The sequence below is a fragment of the Ursus maritimus genome, unplaced genomic scaffold (assembly GCF_017311325.1).
Source record: "Ursus maritimus isolate PB19 unplaced genomic scaffold, ASM1731132v1 scaffold_5, whole genome shotgun sequence".
Classification (NCBI taxonomy): domain Eukaryota; kingdom Metazoa; phylum Chordata; class Mammalia; order Carnivora; family Ursidae; genus Ursus; species Ursus maritimus.
The window spans coordinates 73,893,034-73,914,484 of NW_024426663.1; the positions used below are offsets into that span (position 1 = coordinate 73,893,034).

Genomic DNA, 21,451 nt, shown 5'->3' on the forward strand with positions numbered 1-21,451 from the left:
AATCTGTTTAACCCCAAAGTGATTACAGGTAATTTCTACTTTCAAGTCAGATCTGAGTTAATAAATATAAAATTGATAAGACTGGCAGGATTTACCCAAGTAATTGTGAAAAAACTACTCATTTCTGTCACAGAATTGGAAAAAGTCAGTGATTTCTGTAAAAACACAGAATGTTTGTTTGGAGCAATGCTATTGAAGGTGGGGTGAAATAATGGCATAAGGATTTCTCTTTTAGGTGTTTATAAAGAGAGTGGCTTAAATAAAAGTTTGCAGAAACTTGCAGAAGCGGCCAAAGACTATGCTGCAAATCAGAGCTCTGCCAAATAGACACAGGCTCCATGTAGACGGGCCAGACTAACTTGAAATCCGTATTGTTGGTAACACAGCTAACTGAGGTGTTCTTCGACGATCGTCCACAGGCGTGATCATATCACAGGTCATGATCTCTGGTCTTGGTTTGGAAATGTTCACCCAGTTCATGGAGAGTGCTTATGTTCAAGCAGTTAACAACTAAAGCTGAGATAGGGAGTATACCAAAATGGGTTAAGCAGAATTGGTAATACATTCTAACTTTCCTTCCAGAATGCTTACCAAAAATGATGATAGAAAGCAGCAGTATTCCTTCCTCTTTCCTTTCTATTCTCGATGCCACTACCTGGTCCAAGAACTTATTTATCAAAAACCAGGCTGCTGAATTGCTTCAATTCCATTTCCTCAGTCTCATCATTCTCTAGACCATTCTAAATATGGAGGCCAAATTCAGCTTTGTAAAGCATGGCTTTCATTAGGCTGCTCTTATAACGAAAACGGTCAGTATCTCCATCAGGACCCTCAGTTACAGCTCTACCGCTTCTGCCTTTCAGGTCAAAACTTTCAATAAGCTGGTACCAGTCTATCTTTCGCTTTTTAATTACAAAATATTTAAACTATTAAAGTTATAGGGACTAATACAGCTGATATTCGTGTATTATCCCAACACCTATAATCTGTCTCATATTACCATCCTGCCTTTAGAAAGAGTACATAAAGAATACACTTCAAGTCTGCCACCACTCATCCCACATCCTTCCCTTGAGGAGGATGAAGACTTACTAGAGATAAAAATGTAAAGTAGGAAATCAGAGACAATGAAGAAAAGACTTAAAAATGTAAAAATAGAATTATTAACTACACCAAGATAAGAATAATAATTTTTCTTTAAAGATTTTATTTATTTATTTGACAGGGAGACAGCCATCGAGAGAGGGAACACAAGCAGGGGGAGTGGGAGAGGAAGAAGCAGGCTCCCAGTGGAGAAGCCTGATGCGGGGCTTGATCCCATAACGCCGGGATCACGCCCTGAGCCGAAGGCAGACGCTTAACGACTGAGCCACCCAGGCACCCCGAGAATAATTTTTTTTTTTAAGATTTTATTTATTTATGTGACAGAGAGACAGCCAGCGAGAGAGGGAACACAGCAGGGGGAGTGGGAGAGGAAGAAGCAGGCTCCCAGCGGAGGAGCCCGATGTGGGACTCGATCCCGGAACGCCAGGATCACGCCCTGAGCCGAAGGCAGACGCTTAACGACTGCGCTACCCAGGCGCCCCAAGACTAATTATTTTTTTAATGTTACCCATTTATTAATCTTAGATTGGAAAGTTGAAAATAAGACGGTAACAATGAAATGGCAATTAATACCTCTTATACCCTCATTTCAAACTTGTGCTAGAGGTGAGATCAGACCAAGTGTTTGGAGATACAATGTGAATATGCAGAAATGGGTTAAGAGTATTCACTAATTCTCCCACCTCCATCCCTTATTCTTCTACCAAAAGGTAGAAAACGAAGACTGGCAAGGCATAGATCAGAGGGGTAAGGAGACAATCATCTCCTTATGTATGCAAAACCTGTATGCATGCAAACCAAGATGGCCTGCAATCTAAGGAACCAAAATAATTGGCAAAAATTATTTCTCAGTACATAGCTACATTCATGGAAAAGTTGGGGGATGTTTAAGGGGCTACAATATCTGAAAAGAATAAGTGTGGTATTTATATAAAAATATCACAAAAAGTAACATGAAAATGCCTGACGAAGACACCAGGCAAAAATGCAGCTCAGACTAATCCCATTTTTTCTAACACGAACAGAGTAAGATTTTTTATTTACTGCCTGAAATCCAAAGGTCAGTATAACCTATGAAGTATAATGTGAAAGTCATAAGGAGGACTCACAGACTGCGTAATGATCTCAGGATAACTTGGTTCATAAACTGGGTCGGGAAATCACGGGTTTGGTAGGTGTCCCAAGATTTCTCCAAGTGTATCAGCTTTCCCCTGACAGGCTTGGTAGGGAGATCCCCCCTCTAGAAATACTGCGTTCCGAGAATACTATTTCAGTACTTGGAAGCAAGGTATTCACGTGCACGCACATGACAGCAAATGTGAAATTCTGTTGTGAGTGCAATTCTCTCTAGTGTTATACCTTCAATATTGGCAAGTTACAGAAAGAGATTTAAATTAAAAAGTGTATGAAGAGTCGTTCTTTAGAAGGTAGGTTTATTTTTTTTTGCATCAACACAGACCTATTAGTTCAGCTATAGATACTGTCTTTTAAGATGAGAGGTAAACCAACATTGAAACCTGTAAAATATTTTATAAGAAAGCGATGTGAATCCTTAGCACCTTGGCCAGATTCTGGTTTGGATAACTCTTTTCCATTGAACTAGTCTTCAACATTTAAAGAAGAAAAATGTAGCAACTCAATTTTAAAAGAATCTATAATTAGGATCTATAACTTACTAACACCTCTAAAATGATGTAAAGTTTCCAATTTTAAGTAAGATCATGTGTATTATATTCAAGGATCTGTGTGAGCGCAAAGATTTTTCTTTTCTGTATGGTCAAACTAACTTTGGCCACCCTAGTTTTCATGGACTTACAGAGTAAAATATATTTTAACTATTTGATGCAGTTCCTAAATATGTTCTCTGGCCAACTTCTAGAAAGCCCCATGGCCACTCTTCTTTTCCTGCTTCAATCCATCCAACTCTGATCACGGACTTCTTTTTCTAGAGTTTACGTCTTTCGAAGATTCTTCATTACTGGCAGAAGTCCAAATTCCCTAGGCTGCCACTTCAATCCTTCCACAATTCAAGTTGAATTATCTTCTTCCTATCACCTCCCCAAGGATGCTACACAAATTTGCTACTTACTACCCTGGAACACTTGTGTTTTCTCAGAACAATGCCTTTGGTCCTACTGCCTCCTTCAATGAGAAAGCACCCCTCTAACTAACGTCCACGTGCCCGAATCCTGCCATTCCTCTGGGGTCAGCTCAAACACCTCTTCCATGAGGCCTTCCCTCATCCCCCAAAAGAAATGCACTCTCCCTCTGAGCCTCGATATCTTCCAGACTCAAGGCAGGAGTGCAGCACCTGACACATTCTACCTGCTATTGCATCCCCCCCCCCCAAATACATCATCACCTTCCTAGGAGGACAGAAGCTTCTTGAGGGTAGGATCTTGTCTTCGCTTTCATATACAGAGCACCACAGTGAAAAGTGTGGCCCCTGGTGTCAGACTGCTTGTGTTTTAAACCAGTCTTTATAAGTCACGGTCTTGGGCAAATTACGAGATATTCTATGCCTCAGTTTCCTCATTTGTCATATGGGGATAATAATGGCACCTACCTGACAGGGAACTGAGGATTACTTAAGTGTTACATGTAGAAGCACTTAGACCAGGGACCTGGTCTGGGATTCAGGGAAGAGCAATGACTGCAAGCATTTGTAGTCACTGTCATCACCATCCTCATATTTTATGCTCCACGTGTACCCAGCCCAGAGCCTTGAATAGAACAGATGTTTAATATATGCTTGCTAAGTTGAATAGACTACTTTTTGGCTTTTTATATCGAATGGAAAATAAAGCCTCATGTAAAATACTGAGTAGGGAAAATAAAAGCAAAAACTCTCTCAAATATAACATTTTAAATAAGCAATAAATAATTAAACACACAGAGTTACATAAATGTTGTCCAAATACATTAACTTTTTGGAAAGGGTGTAATAGCACTAGGTGGATATAATCTGAACATGGTTACAATTCTGAAAGCAACTTTCATACCTACAGCTTGTGTCAGAGAGCCTTCACATCTAAAATGAAGGTCAGTTCCAACAGCATTATCAGAACTGCATGAAAGATCCCAACTCTGGACAAGGAATGAAAAAAAGCCAGTATGCAGAATATCACGTTCTAGGCCGAGAGCATGGGGAAGGCTGCCTTCATTTCCCACACGACATTGCTTCATATTAAAACTGCAACTTCTAGCTATTTTGGGATGTAATGTCTCTTGAACACAGACCACCAAACAACGCAAAACTGTTACTGTTTTGTGAAGTACATAAAATGACTTTAATAGGCTGAGTCTACGGAGTTCATGTGCACTGGTGACCTAATCCAGAGATGAAGCTGTAATACTAGTATGAGAAATATTTTCACTACTCTTTTTCATGAACACATGAAAACAAAATGCAATGCCACCACTCCAAATATAGTCAGTATCTGAGGCTTTTAGGACATGAACTTACTTGTGGCTTAGTACTATGCAGCCATATATATAGTACAGATTTGTTTCAAAGAAGTGAATATTATTCTTAAAGGCAAGGAGTAAACCAAATGATGTCTCACACTGAAAGAACGGACCACATTTTGCATTTAGAGGACACCTACCTTTCAAAGAGGCCAAGATATTTTGCAAAAAGTGACAGAAACAGTATCTCTCTCCATCAGGCTCCTAATTAGGAAAAATACATGCTAAGATAGGCAAGCAAGAAATCAGCAATTTAATACAGGGCTCAGACCCGACAGTCATAATGGAGATTACAATGCTGTGTGTGTTCTGTCAATAGGGAGATCTCAAAACTGCAGGCTTGGGGCGCCTGGGTGGCTCAGTCAGTTAGGCGTCTGTCATGATTCCAGGTTCCCAGGATCAAGCCCCACATTGGGCTCCCTGCTCAGAGGGGAGTCCGCTTCTCCCTCTCCCTCTGCCTGCCGTTCCCCCGGCTTGTGCTCTCTATCAAATAAATAAATAAAATCTTAAAAAAAAAAAAAACCCTGCATGGTTTTATTTTCGGATTAGGCCTTGATTGGTGTTTTAGATGGCTATGTGGTTAATGCCCTTCTATCTTCTGATAAGAGAAGAAACAAAGACTCGTAGAAAATCAAGTCTTCCTGCGGTAAATGCTGTGGTGGGGGTACAACGCGAGTGGTAGGTGCTGTGAAATGCTGCAAAACGGCAGAGCACGATTTTAGGGAAGGGATATCCTGAGTACTTGAACTTGCACGAAGCAGTGCATTTTCTGACTCCTGGAGGGAATGAACTAGAACCTTAAACAGTAGTATGGCTTCCTACGTACGTTCAAATGAGGACCTGAATTACTGCTGCACAACGGGGCAGATAAACCCTCCCCCCACCGGCCATCAGGTCCTGCACTTTAATCACGAGGCGTCACCTCAGGAAAAGGGACACCCGCGAAAGCGGGGCCAGATGCGCCCTACACGGAGAGAGGTGGGTAGAACGTGGGACAGGCTGGTTGATTTAGGGGCCACGCTATTAGTAAAAGGCTCTCAAGTACCAGGTTGACACTCCGGAGAAAGTCCAGCTCTCTTTAATTCTTAATCTTTCAGAGGAATATGATTTGCGGCGATTCAAACACATTTTAGCGTTGAACACGTGTTCGAGAAAAGTCCTCGAAGAGCCAAGTATGTACTATTTATTTTCTAAAATGTGTGTGTATGTGTATAAATAAAAACTTGCTTATGTGTTAGCGAAGGACTTCTGTAAAACCACAGACATGTTCAGTCAGGACAACCAACCATCGAACCTCATTTCGAGTTTTTCTCCTTTGCTACATGAACGGCTTCTACTACAGAGACTAAAGAGACAATTTCCAAAGCAACGTTTTTAAATTTTATGCTCGTTTCCACCAAGGAAATAATGGTGCCTGATAATACACTGGCCACTTTAGAGCAAGATTGTAGATTTATGTGACATAGAAATATTGCCAAATGTTGTACAAATGGGCCTAACTTGTACCTCAGGTTATCTTGGAAATGAGGAACAAAGCCCGAAAAAATGATGTTCACTGTGCAGGTACAAAATGTAGCTCACTTCAGAATAAAAGACGTGGGAACGCACAGAGTTGGACCTGACAACCAAGACTTAGGCAATAATCCACTTCTAATGAGTGAAGTCCGGCATCTCCAAATAATTAGCACTGAAAAAACTGGCCGTACACTCACTCTTCAACTCTAAGAAAATCATACCTTAATCGCTAATGATAAAATCCAAGCATTATAATATCTTGTTATGGTACTGGCAATTAAGAAATAATGATTTACCGATAAAGTATGTACGTCACCTATAAATCCTCTTAGGCCTAACTTTGAACCTAGTAATGACTGTTCTTAAACTTAATTATAAAGGGCAACAAAAAGAAAATTGTCCGTAACACGTATTAAACTTTCACTCTGTTGAAAATTACAGTAACTGATATTTGGACAGTTTTGAGGGATGAAGAAAAAAATTTTTTTAAAGATTTTATTTATTTGACAGAGAGACAGGGAGAGAGGGAACACAAGCAGGGGGAAGTGGCAGGCAGAGGGAGAAGCAGGCTCCCCGCTGAGCAGGGAGCCCCATGTGGGACTTGATCCCAGGACTCTGGGATCATGACCTGAGCCAAAGGCAGACGTTTAACGACTGAGCCACCCAGGCATCCTGAGGGATGTAGAAATTTTTAACATAATAGGTGAATGTGGGCCAAATGACATGAAAACAGACTCAAACAGAAAAAGATGAGAGAAGTTAAAAGTCCCAGCCCTGGAGTCAGACCGCCTGTGTTTGAATCCTGGGTCTACCAATTACTAAGTTGCAGGGCTTCACAGAAAGTAATCTCTCTGTGTCTCACACTCCTCATCTGTGAGTAACTTTGCTCAGGATTATAGTGAAGGTCGTATGACACGTAACATCTTGGAATAGCAAATGAAACAAAGTAAGTGCTCAATAAACATTAGCTAATATTATTAAAAACAAAGGGAAACACGGTTATTTCTGAAGCCCAAACACTACAAATGGCTGGCTAGTAATACCAGGGATTGAGGAGAGATCCGGAAGACAGAGAACAGGAGCATGGAAAGTAAGAAACTAAAACTTAGCACTGGCTGATTGGAATGAAAAAGCCAGAGATCTATACATATGCACAAAGCTATAAAGTAACAATGAAAGAAGGGATGAAAAAAAAAAAAAAAGAGGCAGGAGTCAGTTGTTTTGGTCACTAATAAGCTGAAAGATGTCAAATAAATGTACTGAAATGTAAACTTCTGGTCATGGTAACATATTTTTGGAAGTACCCAGCTGCAGGCTAGACCGATCAATTCGATGAAAGAAGTTTACTGACATATGAAAAGAATACACATTAACATCCCTCTAACCTTGATACTAAAAACTAATAATAAAAAACATCACCTCCCTCCGCTGTGCCCATGCCCCCCTGCAAAAAGACCCAAGAAAATCCTCCAAATACTTGCAGAAGAGCTACTTAGTATTACCCTGGCAAGACTGGCCAAACCTTAAAAGGAAACAGCAATTGTCACATCAAGATTCTCAGATTCAGTATCTCCATGGGTACACCTCTGATTTCTGATTGCATCCAGCTTTTCTGTTCAATAAACAGTTTTCAACATTATAATCAACTTCTTTTTAATCAAAACTAGTCATATTGGCAAATTAGGTAGTACTGAGAAATGTAATTCATTATGGCAGTTTTCTTTTTAAGTATGTTTTTAATCGGTTTTGGATGCAGGTGCACTTTTAAAAGAAAAGCAACAAATTTCCATGGGCTACTGATGTCTCTAAAGTAGAAACTGGTTTTGCTAGAAAAAGTAAAATCAAATTTTTTAAGTCTCCATGAGGCAGATCATGTACAAAACCACTCTTACTGAATTGTTAATTTCTAACTTTCACAAAGAGAACGTGTTACTTCACATCTTCCTGTTTTTGAAAAGTTTAATGAAAAAGCATATAATACTATCCCATAAACAATTTAGTACCACGTAAACTAAAATCTTTGCTTATTCTTTTCTAAATACCTATTAGCAAACTTTGTTCTAAAATACAATTAAGAAAAATACGACAAACTCAAGCCTGAGGTCTAATTTTAAATTGCATTCATTTTCCAAAAATATAATTAATTAAAATAAGGTTATAAAGAAATCAATTTGTCCATTTTAGCAGATAATTTACTTGCGCAGATTAGCGATTGCTTTGCTTGACTATTAATACCTGATTTTCTCTTTCTATTGAGTCTTGTCTAGAATAAGACAGGGACATTCTTTTAAAACGCCCAGTAACATACATGTTTACTTCTTTTAACACTGATAGTTAAAATGCACTGATCAAAATGCTGATATGCCATGCTACTTTGAAAACAACATACCTACTTAATAAAATGGGTCAACTGAGTGCTGAATATATCAAAACATTCCATGTTACCTCGGAATAAAAATTCCACTTAAGCAAGTTCTCCTTAAATAGGATAACTAACTATAAACAATGTTCAAGAAATTACTCATAAGTGGGTACTTTAAATTTATTATCTCGGGGGAAGAAAATGAACCCACGAAAAAGGTTAACACTAAATAAACAGCTTTTACAGACTTATTAAGCACTATAAACATTCATAACGTTTTCCTCCCATTAAAATATGTTGATAAGCCTCCATTAAATGGTTTCATCACTTTCTTAGTTTTTCTTAATTTCAAAATCTGTATGTTTTTACAATTTTACTTTAAGAGAAAATGTATCATGATGGCAAACAAGGACACATTTACCTCTTTACCTTCCCCTCAAATTCCAAACAGAATATATTAAGAAAACGAACATTAATAATTCAGGAAAACAAGAAAGAATACCATCGCAGAACAGAAAATTTGAGGAAATTCTATATGCTAAAAATCAGAGGAGATTTTTTTGGTTTTGTTTTGATTTTGTTTTGTTTTAGACAGAGCGCAAGGGGGCGGAATGAGGGAGAGACAGAATCCCAAGTAGGCTCCGTGCTCAGTGTAGAGCCCAACATGGGGCTCGATCCCACTACCCTGAGATTACGACCTGAGCCAAAATCAAGAGTCAGATGCTTGACTGACTGAGTTACCCAGGCGCCCCAAAATCGGAGGAGATTTGATTAAATACAAAAAAAAAAAAATCAAATCCGAGAACACTGGACTAAAAATAAACAAAAGAGAAGCTACTATATAAGCTCAGAAAAACAAAGCTCATGATCAGTAAATAATAAAAGGAGGAGCATATTTTCTCAAATGTGCTTTCTGACCATGCAGAGTCCCAGAGTGGACAGTGGGATCAGAGGAACAGAGCAAGGTGGCAGGTCACTTATGGGAAGGAAGTCCTAAACCCAGATGACAAATTCCTACAATGAAGTACACCCTGCCCAGCCATACTCTCTCATTTTGCTCTGTAAGTCACTGGATGAAGGCTTCTATAATATGAATATTATTACTCCCAAGAAATAAAGAAGAATGGATTCTCATTTGGACTGAGGAGTAAATACTATACAATCACTGAAATTGCTCGACCTAGAGTTTCAACTATACACATGAACAACCAACAATCACCAACCATTTAAGGAAACATTAGCAAGGTCATCACATTTAAACTGAAGAAATAACATACCAGCAGAGTAAAATATAATTAACATTCTCAGTGAAATGAAAAGATAGAACATCAACAAAAAAAGGAATAGGCGGTTGGTATTTTTGATAGAGATCACATTAAATCTGTAGATTGCTATGAGTAGCATAGACATTTTAACAATATTAACTCTTCCAATCCATGAGCATGGTATATCTTCACTTGTTTATATCTTCGCTTTTTTTTTTTTTTTTTTTTGGTGTCATCTTCACTGTCTTTCATCGATGTCTTACAGTTTCGAGAGTACAGGTCTGTCACCTCCTTGATTAAATTTACTCCTAGGTATTTTATTCTTTTTTGATGCAATTGCATATGGGATTGTTTTATTAATTTCTCTTACTGCTACTTCATTATTAATGTATACAAATGCAACAGAAATGCATTGCAAATGCAAAGTATTTTAATTTTGCATCCTGCAACTTTACTGAAATCATTTATTAGTTCTAATATTTTTTATGGTGGTCTTTAGGGTTTTCTCTCTCTCTCTCTCTATATATAGTATCATGTCATCTCCAAATAGTGGCACCTTTACTTCTTTCTTAAGAATTTGGATGCTTTTTATATTTCTTTTCCTCATCTGATTTCTGTGGCTAGGACTTCTAGTACTATGTTGAATAAAAGTGGCGAGGGGGGCATCCTTATCTTGTTTGTGATCTTGAAGGTATAGCTTTCAGTTTTCCCCCAATGAGTATGCTGTTAGCTGTGGGTCTGTCATATATGTCCTTTATTATATTGAGCACATTTCCTCTATATCCACTCTGTTGAGTTTTTAATCACAAACAGATGTTGAATTTTGTCAAATGCTTCTGCATCTACTGAGATGATCACATGGCTTTTATCCTTCACTTAGTTAATGTGGTGTACCACATGAATTGATTTGCAGATACTGAATCATACTTGTATTCCTGGAATAAATGCCACTTGATGTTGGTGAATAATCCTTTTAATGTATTGTTGAATTAGGTGAAAGGGATTAAAAGGCACAAACTTGCAGTTATAAAATAAATAAGTCACAGGGATTAAAAGTACAGCATAGGTAATATAGTCAATAATATTGTAATAATTTTGTATGGTGACAGATGATCACTATGCCTTTTGTGGTAAGCACCGTATAATGTACAGAATTGTTGAATCACAACGTTGTACATGTGAAACTAATAGAACACTGTATGTCAACTATACTTCAATAAAAAAGAGGCTATTTTGAAAAAGATTTCTACAAAATTAAAAACATGCCTGATAAAATAATGACAAAACAAAGCCTAAAAAAATGGACCGTAAACATAAAGGACCCATCTAAAGATCAAATCATTGAGCCTAAACAAGAAGGACAAGAGACTGATTCTCCACAATCCACTGCAAAATGAGAAAAACATAATTTTTCTTGATTTTTCATGATTTTTCTTAAAAATCAAGAGAAATGGAAGGTAGATTCAGAAGCTCCAGCAGCTACCTAACAGAAGGATAAAACAGAGAGAAGGGGGTGAAAAAGTAATCACAGAAATATAAGAAAATTTCCCTTGGCTTAGATTCAGGCTTTCAGACAAAGTGGGTGGAGGCACCTGCAGGAGAACATTAATAATAAAAAAACAAATACTTAATCACATATTGGTACAATAACAAAACTCTGTGGATACAAATTTCAAAATCTTCTGGGGGGTAGGGAGGTTGAGGAGGGGAAGAGACCAAAGGAGAGAGGGAAACAGGTCATCTACAAAAATATAAAAATCATATTGATATCAGAATTCTTTTTGACAAAATCAGATAATGAAAGTCACTAGAGCAATGTTTTCAAAACTCTAATGTATAGTCATTTAAATGGAGAATTCTGTCAAGTCTAATAAGCAATCAAGTGAAAGATTAAATGCACATTTTCAGTCATGCAGACTCAGGCTAGTTTATACCTTCAGATACAATCTAAAAGAATAACTAAATGGTCAATTCTATTAAAACAACAAAACAATAAATCAATGGGGACAATAAAATTGTGATGTCGAAAAGCAGTAAAAGTCAATTTACTAGATTAAATTTAGTAAAACTAAAATTAAATAATTACTGATACATAATGTGAAAAAGAAATAACAATCTAAAATTAAAGTACAAAAGTATTTTAAAATAAAACCAGGGAAGAAATAATACACATATACTAAAAGCTCTAGATACTGTTCTGAAAGAATACCAACACTGAGTAACAGAAAAGCTTTTGGATGTTCTCAAAATATACCTTTTATTCAGTTATACAAAGAAATGCTCAACAAAGAAAAAAAGATTCAATTTCTGTACCTTTATATTTAATATGAGTTTGCTTGTCTCCAGATATACCCATATTTAAAAATCAATTAAATCCTTACTGGTACGTAAAAATCACCATAATACTGTTCCTGGAGCTACTGAGCGCCCTTTAAAACTAATTAGACAAAAATGATAATATATGGCATTGAATGTCCTATATGGATTGGAACCAAACAAAGAAATCAGATATATGAAATTAGGACTCAGAAAGGTTCAGTATTAATTCTTGGAAAATATGTCCTCCAAAATTCAGATGACCACAGAATTTTCTTTAGGTTTCATATTTTATTTTACTTTTTTAAGCTTTAATTTAGATTCCAGTTACTTAACATACAGTGCAATATGAGTTTCAGGTGTACAATACAGTAATTCAACACTTGTCCATACAACACCCAGTGCTCATCACAACAAATGCCCTCCTTAATCCCCATCACCTATATAACCCATCCTCCCAGCCACCTCCCCTCTGGTAACCATCAGTTTGTTCTCTAGAGTTAAGACTCTTTCTTGCTTTGCCTCTGTCTCTTTTATTCCCTTTGCTCATTTGTTTCATTTCTTAAATTCCACATGTGAGTGAAATCACATGGTATCACATGCCTTTCTCTGATTGACTTATTTTGCTTAGCATAATACCCTCTAGCTCCATCCATGTTGTTGCGAATGGCAAGATTTCATTCTTTTTTATGGCTGAGTAATATTCCATTATATATTATTATATATGTAACACACATATGTATTTGTATACATAAACACACCATATCTTCCTTTTCCATCCATCAGTTGATGGATGTTGAGCTGTTTCCATAATCTGGCTATTGCAGGTAATGCTGCTATAAACATCGGGGTGCATGTATCCCTTTGAATTAGTATTTTTGTATTATTCGGGTAAATATCTAGTAGTGCAATCACTGGACTGCAGGACAGTTCTCTTTCTAACTTTCTGAGGATCCTTCATACTGTTTTCCAGAGTGGCTGTACCAGTTTGCATTCCCACCAACAGTGTAAGAGGGTTCCCCTTTCTCCACAACCTTGCTAACACCTACTGATTCTTGTGTTTTTGATTTTAGCCATTCTGACAGGTGTGAGGTGACAGCTCATTGTAGTTTTGATTTGTATTTCCCTGATGATGTGATGTTAGCATCTTTTCACGTATCTATTGTCCATCTGTATGTCTTCTTTGGAAAAATATCTATGCATGTCTTCTGCCCATTTTTTAATTGGAATGGTTTTTGGGTGTGGAATTTTATAAATTCTTTATAGATTCTGGATACTAATCCTTTATCAGATATGTCATTTGCAAACATCTTCTCCCATTCCATAGGTTGCCTTTTAGTTTTGTTGCTTCCTTCACTGTGCAGAAGCTTTTTATTTTGATGACGTCCCAAGAGTTTATTTTTGCCTTTGCTTCCCTTGCCTCTGAAGACATATCTAGAAAAAGTTGCTATGGCCAATGTCAAAGAAGTCGCTGCCTGTGTTCTCTTCTAGGATTTTTATGGTTTCAGGTCTCACATTTAGGTCTTTAATCCACTTTGAATTTATTTTTGTGTATGGTTTAAGAAAATGGTCCACTTTCACTCTTGTGCATGTTGCTGTCCAGTTTTCCCAACACCATCTGTTGAAGAGACTTTTCCCCATTGGACATTCTCTCCTGCTCTGTCGAAGATTAACTGACCATATTGCTATGAGTTCATTTCTGGGTTTTGTATTCTGTTCCATTGATCTATGTGTCTATTTTTGTGCCAGTACCATACTGCTTTCATCATTACAGCTTTGTAATAGAACTTGAAGTCTGGGATTATGATGTCTCCAGCTTTGCTTTTCTTTCTTTTTCTTTTTTTTTTCTTTCTTCTTTTTTTTTTAAGATTTTATTTATTTGTGAGAGAGCAAGAGGGCGAGCACAAGCAGGGGGAGTGGCAGGCAGAGGGAGAAGCAGGCTCCCCACTGAGCAAGGGGCCTGATGCAGGACTGGATCCTAGGATGCTGGGATCATGACCTGAGCAGAAGGCAGACGCTTAACCAACTGAGCCACCCAGGCGTCCCTGCTTTTCTTTTTCAAGATTGCTTTGGCTATTCACAGGGTCTTTTATGGTTCCATAAAAATTTTAGTACTGTTTGTTCTAGCTCTATGAAAAATGCTGTTGGTATTTGGTAGGAATTACATTAAATGTGTAGACTGCTTTGGCTATTACAGACATTTTAATATTTGTTCTTCCAATCCATAAGCATGGAATGTCTTTCCATTTCTTTGTGTCATCTTCAATTTCTCTCATCAGTGTTTTATAGTTTTCAGAATACAGGTCTTTCACCTCTTTGGCTAGGTTTATTCCTAGGTATTTTATGGGTTTTGGTGCAATTATAAATAGGATTGATCTTTAATTTCTCTTCATGCTGCTTCATTACTGGCGTACAGAAATGCAACTAGATTTCTATACACTGATTTTGTACCCTGTGATTTTACTGAATTTGTTTATCGGTTCCAGCAGTTTTATGGTGGAGTCTTTGGGGTTTTCTATAAAGAGTATCATGTCATCTTCATATAGTGAAAGTTTTATTTCTTCCTTGCCTATTTGGATGCCTTTTATTTCTTTTTGTTTTTTGATTGCTGTGGCTAGGGCTTCCAGTATTATGTTAAATAACAGTGGTGAAAGTGGACACCCCTGTCTTGTTCTTGACTGTAGAGGAAAAGCTCTCAGTTTTTCCCCATTTAGGATGATATTAACTGTGGGTTTTTCATATATGGCCTTTATTATGTTGAGGTATGTATGTTCCCTTTAAACCTACTTTGTTGAGGGTTTTTATCATGAAATGATGTTGAATTTGTCAAATAACTTTTTCTGCATCTATTAAAATGATTATATGGCTCTTTTTATTAAAGTGGTATATCACATTGGTTGATTTGCGAATACTGAACCACCCCTGCAATCCAGGAATATCCTAATTGATCGTGGTGAATGGTTTTTTTAATGTATTGTTGGGTTCAGTCTGCTGGTATTTTATCGAGAACTTTTGCATCTGTTGTTCACCAGGGATACTGGCCTGTAATTCTCTTTTTTAGTGGTGTCTTAATCTAGCTTTGGTATCAAGGTGTAATGCTGGCCTCACAGAATGAATTTGGAAGTTTTCCTTCCTCTTCTATTCTTTGGAATGGTTTGAGAAGTATAGGTATTAACTCCCCCTTAAATGTTTGGTAGAATTTGCCTGTGAAGCTGTCTGGTTCTGGACTTTTTTTGGGAGTTTTTTGATTACTGATTCAAATTCTTTGCTGGTTATCAGTCTGTTCAAGTTTCTATTTCTTCCTGTTTCAGTTCTGGTAGTTGACATGTTTCTAGGGATTTATCCATTTCTTCTAGGCTGTTCACTTTGTTGGATTATACGCTTTCATAATATTCTTTTATAACTGTTTGTATTTCTGTGGTATAGTTATTTCTCCTCTCTCATTTGTGAGTCTATTTATTTGGGTACTTTCTCTTCTCTTTTCGATAAGCCTGGCTAGAGGTTCATCCATTGTATTTATTTTTTCAAGGAACCAGCTCCTGTTTCATCTCGTCTATTTTTTTTTTTTTTAGCTTCCATATCATTGATTTCTGCTCTAATCTTTATTATTTCCTTCCTCTTGCTGGTTTTAGGCTTTGCTTATTTCTTTTTCTACTTCCTCTACATGTAAGGTTAGGCTGTGTATTTGAGATTTTTTCTTGCTTCTTGAGGTATACCTGGATTGCTATAAACTTCCCTCTTAGGATGGCTTTTACTGCATCCCAAAGGTTTTGGACCATTGTGTTTTAATTTTCATTTGTTTCCATGTATTTTTAAAAATTTCTTCTTTATTTCCTGGTTGACCCATTCATGTTTTAGTAGCATGTTGCTTAACCTACATGTATCTGAGGTCTTTCCAAATTTTTTCTTGTAGTTGACTTGCAGTTTCAAGCATTGTTGTCAGAAAAGGTGCATGGTATGACTTCAAACTTTTCTACTTGTCGAGGCCTGTTTTGTGTCCTAATATGTGATCTTTCTGGAGAATGTTCCATGTGTACTTGAAAAGAATGTATATTCTGTTTTAGGAGGGAATGTTCTGAATATATTTGCTAAGTCCATCTGGCCCAGTGTGTCATTCAGAGCCATCGTTTCCTTGTTTATTTTGTTTAGATGATGTGTCCACTGATGTAAGCAGGGTGCTAAAGTCCCCTATTATTATTGTATTATTATCAGTTTTTTTATGTTTGTTATTGTTTTATATATATGGGTGGTCCCATGTTGGGTGCACAAATCTTTACAATTGTTAGATCTTCTTATTGGACTGTCTCCTTTATGATTACATAGTGCCCTCCTTTGTCTCTTGGTACAGCCTTAATTTTAAAGTCAAGTTTGTCTTATAAGTATTGCTACTCTGGCTTCCTTTTGACATCCATTTGCATAATAAAGGTTTCTCCATCCCCTCACTTGCAATCTGCAGGTGTCTTTAGGTCTAAAATGAGTCTCTTGTGGGCAGCATATAAATGGGTCTCTTTTTTTTTTCATTCATTCTGACACCTTATGTCTTTTGATTGGAGCGTTTAATCCATTTACATTTAAAGTAATTATTGATAGATATGAATTTTTTGCCATTTTATTACTTGTTTTATCATTTTTTCTGCTCCTTTCTTGTCTTTGTCTCTTCTTTCCACTCAAAGAGTCCCCTTTAATACTTTTGCAGGGCTGCTTTAGTGGCCACAAATTCCTTTAGTTTTTGTTTCTCTGGGAAGCTCTCTCTCCATTTTTCTTTTCTTAAAGATTTATTTATTTCAGGGAGAGAGAGAGAGCGTGGGGCAGAGGGAGAGGGAGAAAGAGAATCTTAGGTAGACTCCCCGCTGAGTGTGGAGCCTGATGCGGGGCTCCATGTTATGACCCTGACATCACAGCCTGAGCTGAAATCAAGAGTTGGATGCTTAACCAACTGAGCCTCCTTCTATTCTGAATGACAGCCTTGCTGGATAGAGTATTCTTTGCTGCAGATTCTTCCCATTCAGCACTTTAAATATATCATGTCACTTCCTTCTGGCTGCCAGTTTTCTGTTGAGAAATCTGCAGTTAGGCCTTATGGGTTTTCCCTCGTAAGTGAAGGGCTTCTTTTGTCTTACTGCTTTTAAGATTTTTTTTTTCTTTATTGCTGTATTTTGCAAATTAAATACAGTATGTCTTGGTGTTGGCCTGCTTTGTTGACTTTGATGGGAGTTCTCTGTGCCTTCTGGATCTGGATGTCTGTTTCTTTCTCCAGGTTAGGGAAATTGTCAGCTATTATTTCTTCAAATAAGTTTTCTGCCCCCTTTCTCTCTCTTCTTCTGGCGTTCCTATAATATGAATGTTGGTACATTTGATAGAGTCCTGAATTCCCTAAGTCTGTTCTCATGCTCCATAATTCTTTCTCTCTTTCGTTCAGCTTCATTATTTTCCATTACTTTGACTTCCTGGTCACTAATCCATTCCTCTGCTTCTTCCAGCCTGCTGTTCATTGCATCAAGCCTGTTTCCAATCTCATTCACTGCACTCTTCATCTCTGATGGGTTCTTTATAAACTCTTTCATCTGCGGTAAGGGTCTCACTGTTGTCTTCTATTCTTTTCTCAAGCCCAGTGGGTATCCTTAGGATTGTTACTTTAAATTCTCTAGCAGGCATGTTACTTATATCCATTTTGCTTAGATCTCTGGCCATGGCCTTATCTTGTTATTTCATTTGAGATAAATTCCTCCCTCTTGGCATTTTTGTTAAGTCTCTGCCTCTTCTGTGTATTAGAAAAGCCACTCGTGTCTTCTACTTTCTTTGATGTGGCCTCTTCTCTCTCCTTAGTTTTGGAGTTTGTTCTATCAGTCTTCAGGTCAGTTTTTGGGGTATTTAGGATGATTGTTATGTTTTTGGGATGAGGAAAGCCTAGGATCCTTCTATTCTCCATCCATCTTCCTCTCCTGACCACAGAATCTTGATCTTGAAGTTATATTGTATAAAAGCAGTCCATACATGAGAATCTTCAAATTATCTATAGCTAATGTTCCAATTAAAATTGACTCGAACCCACCACAAACAGTAAACAAGTTTGATGTCTTATTTTTCTAAGAAATGTACATAATTTTGAAAAGAATTGGTATTTACTAAAAAGAACAGCAAGTCCTAAACTAGCATCATGACTTCAGGTAAAGGGCCCTCTGCTAAAAATGCTGTTTCCTCCTGCCTATAAAAATCTTTGTGCTGCTCTTTGGAATTCCTTTCTATCTGCTAGATGGGATGCTGCCTGATTCATAAATGGTTGGGGAAAAAAAGGCTAGTAAAATCTAAAATGTACTCAGTTAAATTTTTTTTTAACACTATTCAGCAAACAACAAACTATATACTTCAGGTATCTATAAAAGATCTCTATAAGATTCAGAAGACTTTTTTTTTTTAAAGGGGGAGGGAGAGGCAGACGGAGAGGGAGAGAGAATCCTAAGCAGACTCAGCGCTGAGAGGCAAGCTCTACAGAGAGCTCGATCTCATGACCCTGAGATCATGACCTGAGCTGAAATCAAGAGTCGGATGCTTAAGCGACTGAGCCATCCAGGTGCCCCTTTGAAGACTTTTTTTGTATCTTTTTTTTTTTTTTAGATTTTATTTATTTGAGAGAAAGAGAATGAGAGAGAGCACAAACAGGGGTAAGGGCAGAGGGAGAGGTAGAAGCAGACTCCTCACTGAGTATGGAGCCCTACGTGGGGCTCGAGCTTAGGATCCTGAGATCATGACCTGAGCTGAAGGCAGCCATTTAACTGACTGAGCCACCCAGGTGCCCCTGACTTTTTTGTATCTTGTTTCAAATGTCAATATGGGGCACCTGGGTGGCTCAGTCAGTTGAATGCCCGACACCTGGTTTCTGCTCAGGTCATGATCTCAGGGTCCTGGGATCGAGTCCCACTTTGGGCTCTGCACTCAGCAGAGAATCTGCTTGAGGATTCTCTCCATCTGTCCCTAACCCCTCTAAAATAAATAAACAAAACTTTAAAAAAATGTCAATATGACACAGAGGGGAGAAGTTGAAACATAAATCCAAGGACCATTAACCAACACTCTTCATTTTTTTTTTTGAAGATTTTATTTATTTATTTGACAGAGAGAGAGACAGCCCTTTGAGAGAGGGAACACAAGCAGGGGGAGTGGGAGAGGAAGAAGCAGGCTCCCAGTGGAGAAGCCTGATGTGGGGCTCAGTCCCAGGACCCTGGCATCAGGCCCTGAGCCGAAGGCAGACGCTTAACCACTGAGCCACCCAGGCGCCCCTGACCAACACTCTTCAGATTTCAACTGTCATAAAGATGCATGGAACTGGTAATTTCTATAGCACCCAAATATACAACATAAAAGTCTATTATAGATTAAAACTAACACCCAAATTATACTTCAGCATAACCTTGTCCATGCTTACCGACCTTTAGGAACAGGCATAACAGTGTTCTTCATATATTTAGTAACTCCAAAATGAACAGAGAATTTGCAAACTGTACCATGGGAAGTTTCCCCAAATCCCCAAGTTCGGTCTCATTCAGTGATACAAGATCATCTTGTACTTTACAACAGTATGGTCAACTTCCATTACATTTTGGATTCTTTTCCTCTGATCATATATCTATCCAGAAGGCAGGCACAGGATTTTAATATGGTAAAATATTATGGACTTGTCACCCTTGGGATATTTTTCAAATGCTTTTGGAAATTTTTATAGAAGGTAATTTCAGTCATGCATATTTGGGCTAATTTATTTAGCTGAGAATGAATACAAAAATAGCTCCATATGCATATCCATGAAAATGTAAGAAAATGAGAAAAATTAAGATTGGATCTAACTGCAGTGTTTCTGTACACTGCAACTCAATTCACATTAGTAAATGTTTCAAAGACAAGAAATATGTTCTTCTCTCCCACTTAAAGAGATCAACATTTCTCGATATTTTAATAAAGCATTTTATATCTCTTACAGGCAAAAAGATACAATCCAAGAGTCTAAATAAATCTGAATTTGCAGTCAGCATATACGTATACTATTAAATATCACGGTCAGCTTATGTGATCATTAAATTCAAACTAAGATCATGAAATGTAAAGACTAATTGTTCCTAAATCATACCCCATCAATAAATGACCAAAAGAAAATGTCTTCAGAGGAAAAATGTAGTTTCTAGTAGACTCCTAAGATTGGGTCACTGAAAGTGAATTACTTTTGAAAAGAGGGTCTGCTTCAATCTGCGAAAAATCTGTACAATAGGGAATACTTTATGAACAATAAAAATAAAAGCGTAACACAAAATTGAGCATTTCTAATAATATGGCGGCTTCAGAAACAACGGACACTCAAAATAATGAAAATGAGTTTTCCTCTGTAGTCCCGCCCGAATGGTAGCATTAACTAGGAGCTCTGCGTGCACAGCTGCGCCTGGCCACAGGCGGGTTCCATATTAGGCAGGAGCCGTAGTGAGTACATAGGAAGCCGTCTGCCAGGCTGTCAGCCCTCAAAGGCCAGAATAATGCGGGCCTATTTGTGCGGTGCCAAGATGCACAACAGAAACCTTACCCCTTCCCCTAAGGTTTGCTCCCTTTCTTCTGGGACGAGGCTCTGGTTTCTGGCCTGGGGATGTAGACGTTGGGTAGGGAGTCTATTGTCCTGGTTTCATGTACAGACCTGTAAGGAATCTTCCTGTTTTCAGCTCTAAATCATCTTCCTGCCCTTGCTCACACTTGCAGATTTTCAGCACATGGGCTCTTTCGGGTTCAGCCAGGTAGAGGGGTGTCCTCTCACCTCTGTGGCCCCCTTAGGGCTTGTCTCGTTCGTCAGCTCACTCCCATCTTTCCTTCTCCCACTAACTTCTTGAAAACCTGCAAGCACTAGTGAGTCTCTCTGCTTTTCTGTGCTTCATGGATCTCCTCCTTTAGGTGCTCCTATGTGTCTATTTTCGTGAAGTGTCAGGAGGGACAGGAAGTCCACCTGTCCAGTCAGGCCTCCATCTTATACCAGCTGGGACTACTTTTCAAAAATTTTAACCAGACTTCTTCCAGCTAGTGCCTGTAACTGTGAGTTCAAGTCTTTGCTAACTTGTAGAACAGCTAACCTTTCTCAGCTCTAAACAAATTTTAAAAGTCCACAGCATTTCAATTTAATATAAATTGATGGGAAATCAGCAGTGATTTTCATACCTGAATGATAACAAATTACTATTGCTACACCCAATGCTTACTTAAGAAAACCTAATCCCTCCAGTGAATCTTAAGAAGATTCAGTTTCTGTTTCAAGTTCAAGGGTTTCCTTACAAACTAAAAGATAAAATGTATTTTTTCCAATTAACTCAGCAATTACCAGCAAGATAATGAAAATAAAAATCTTGCGCTTTTTTTTCCCCCAAGAAGGCAATGAGTGAAAAGGATCAATGAC

At 37.9% G+C, this 21,451-nt stretch overlaps 1 protein-coding gene across 1 annotated transcript in view; it reads right to left on the reverse strand.

Annotated features, from left to right (window-relative positions):
- The window catches only part of COMMD10 (COMM domain containing 10), a 215,264-nt gene that overhangs the window by 21,944 nt on the left and 171,869 nt on the right, over nt 1–21,451 (reverse strand). The window lies entirely within an intron of this gene.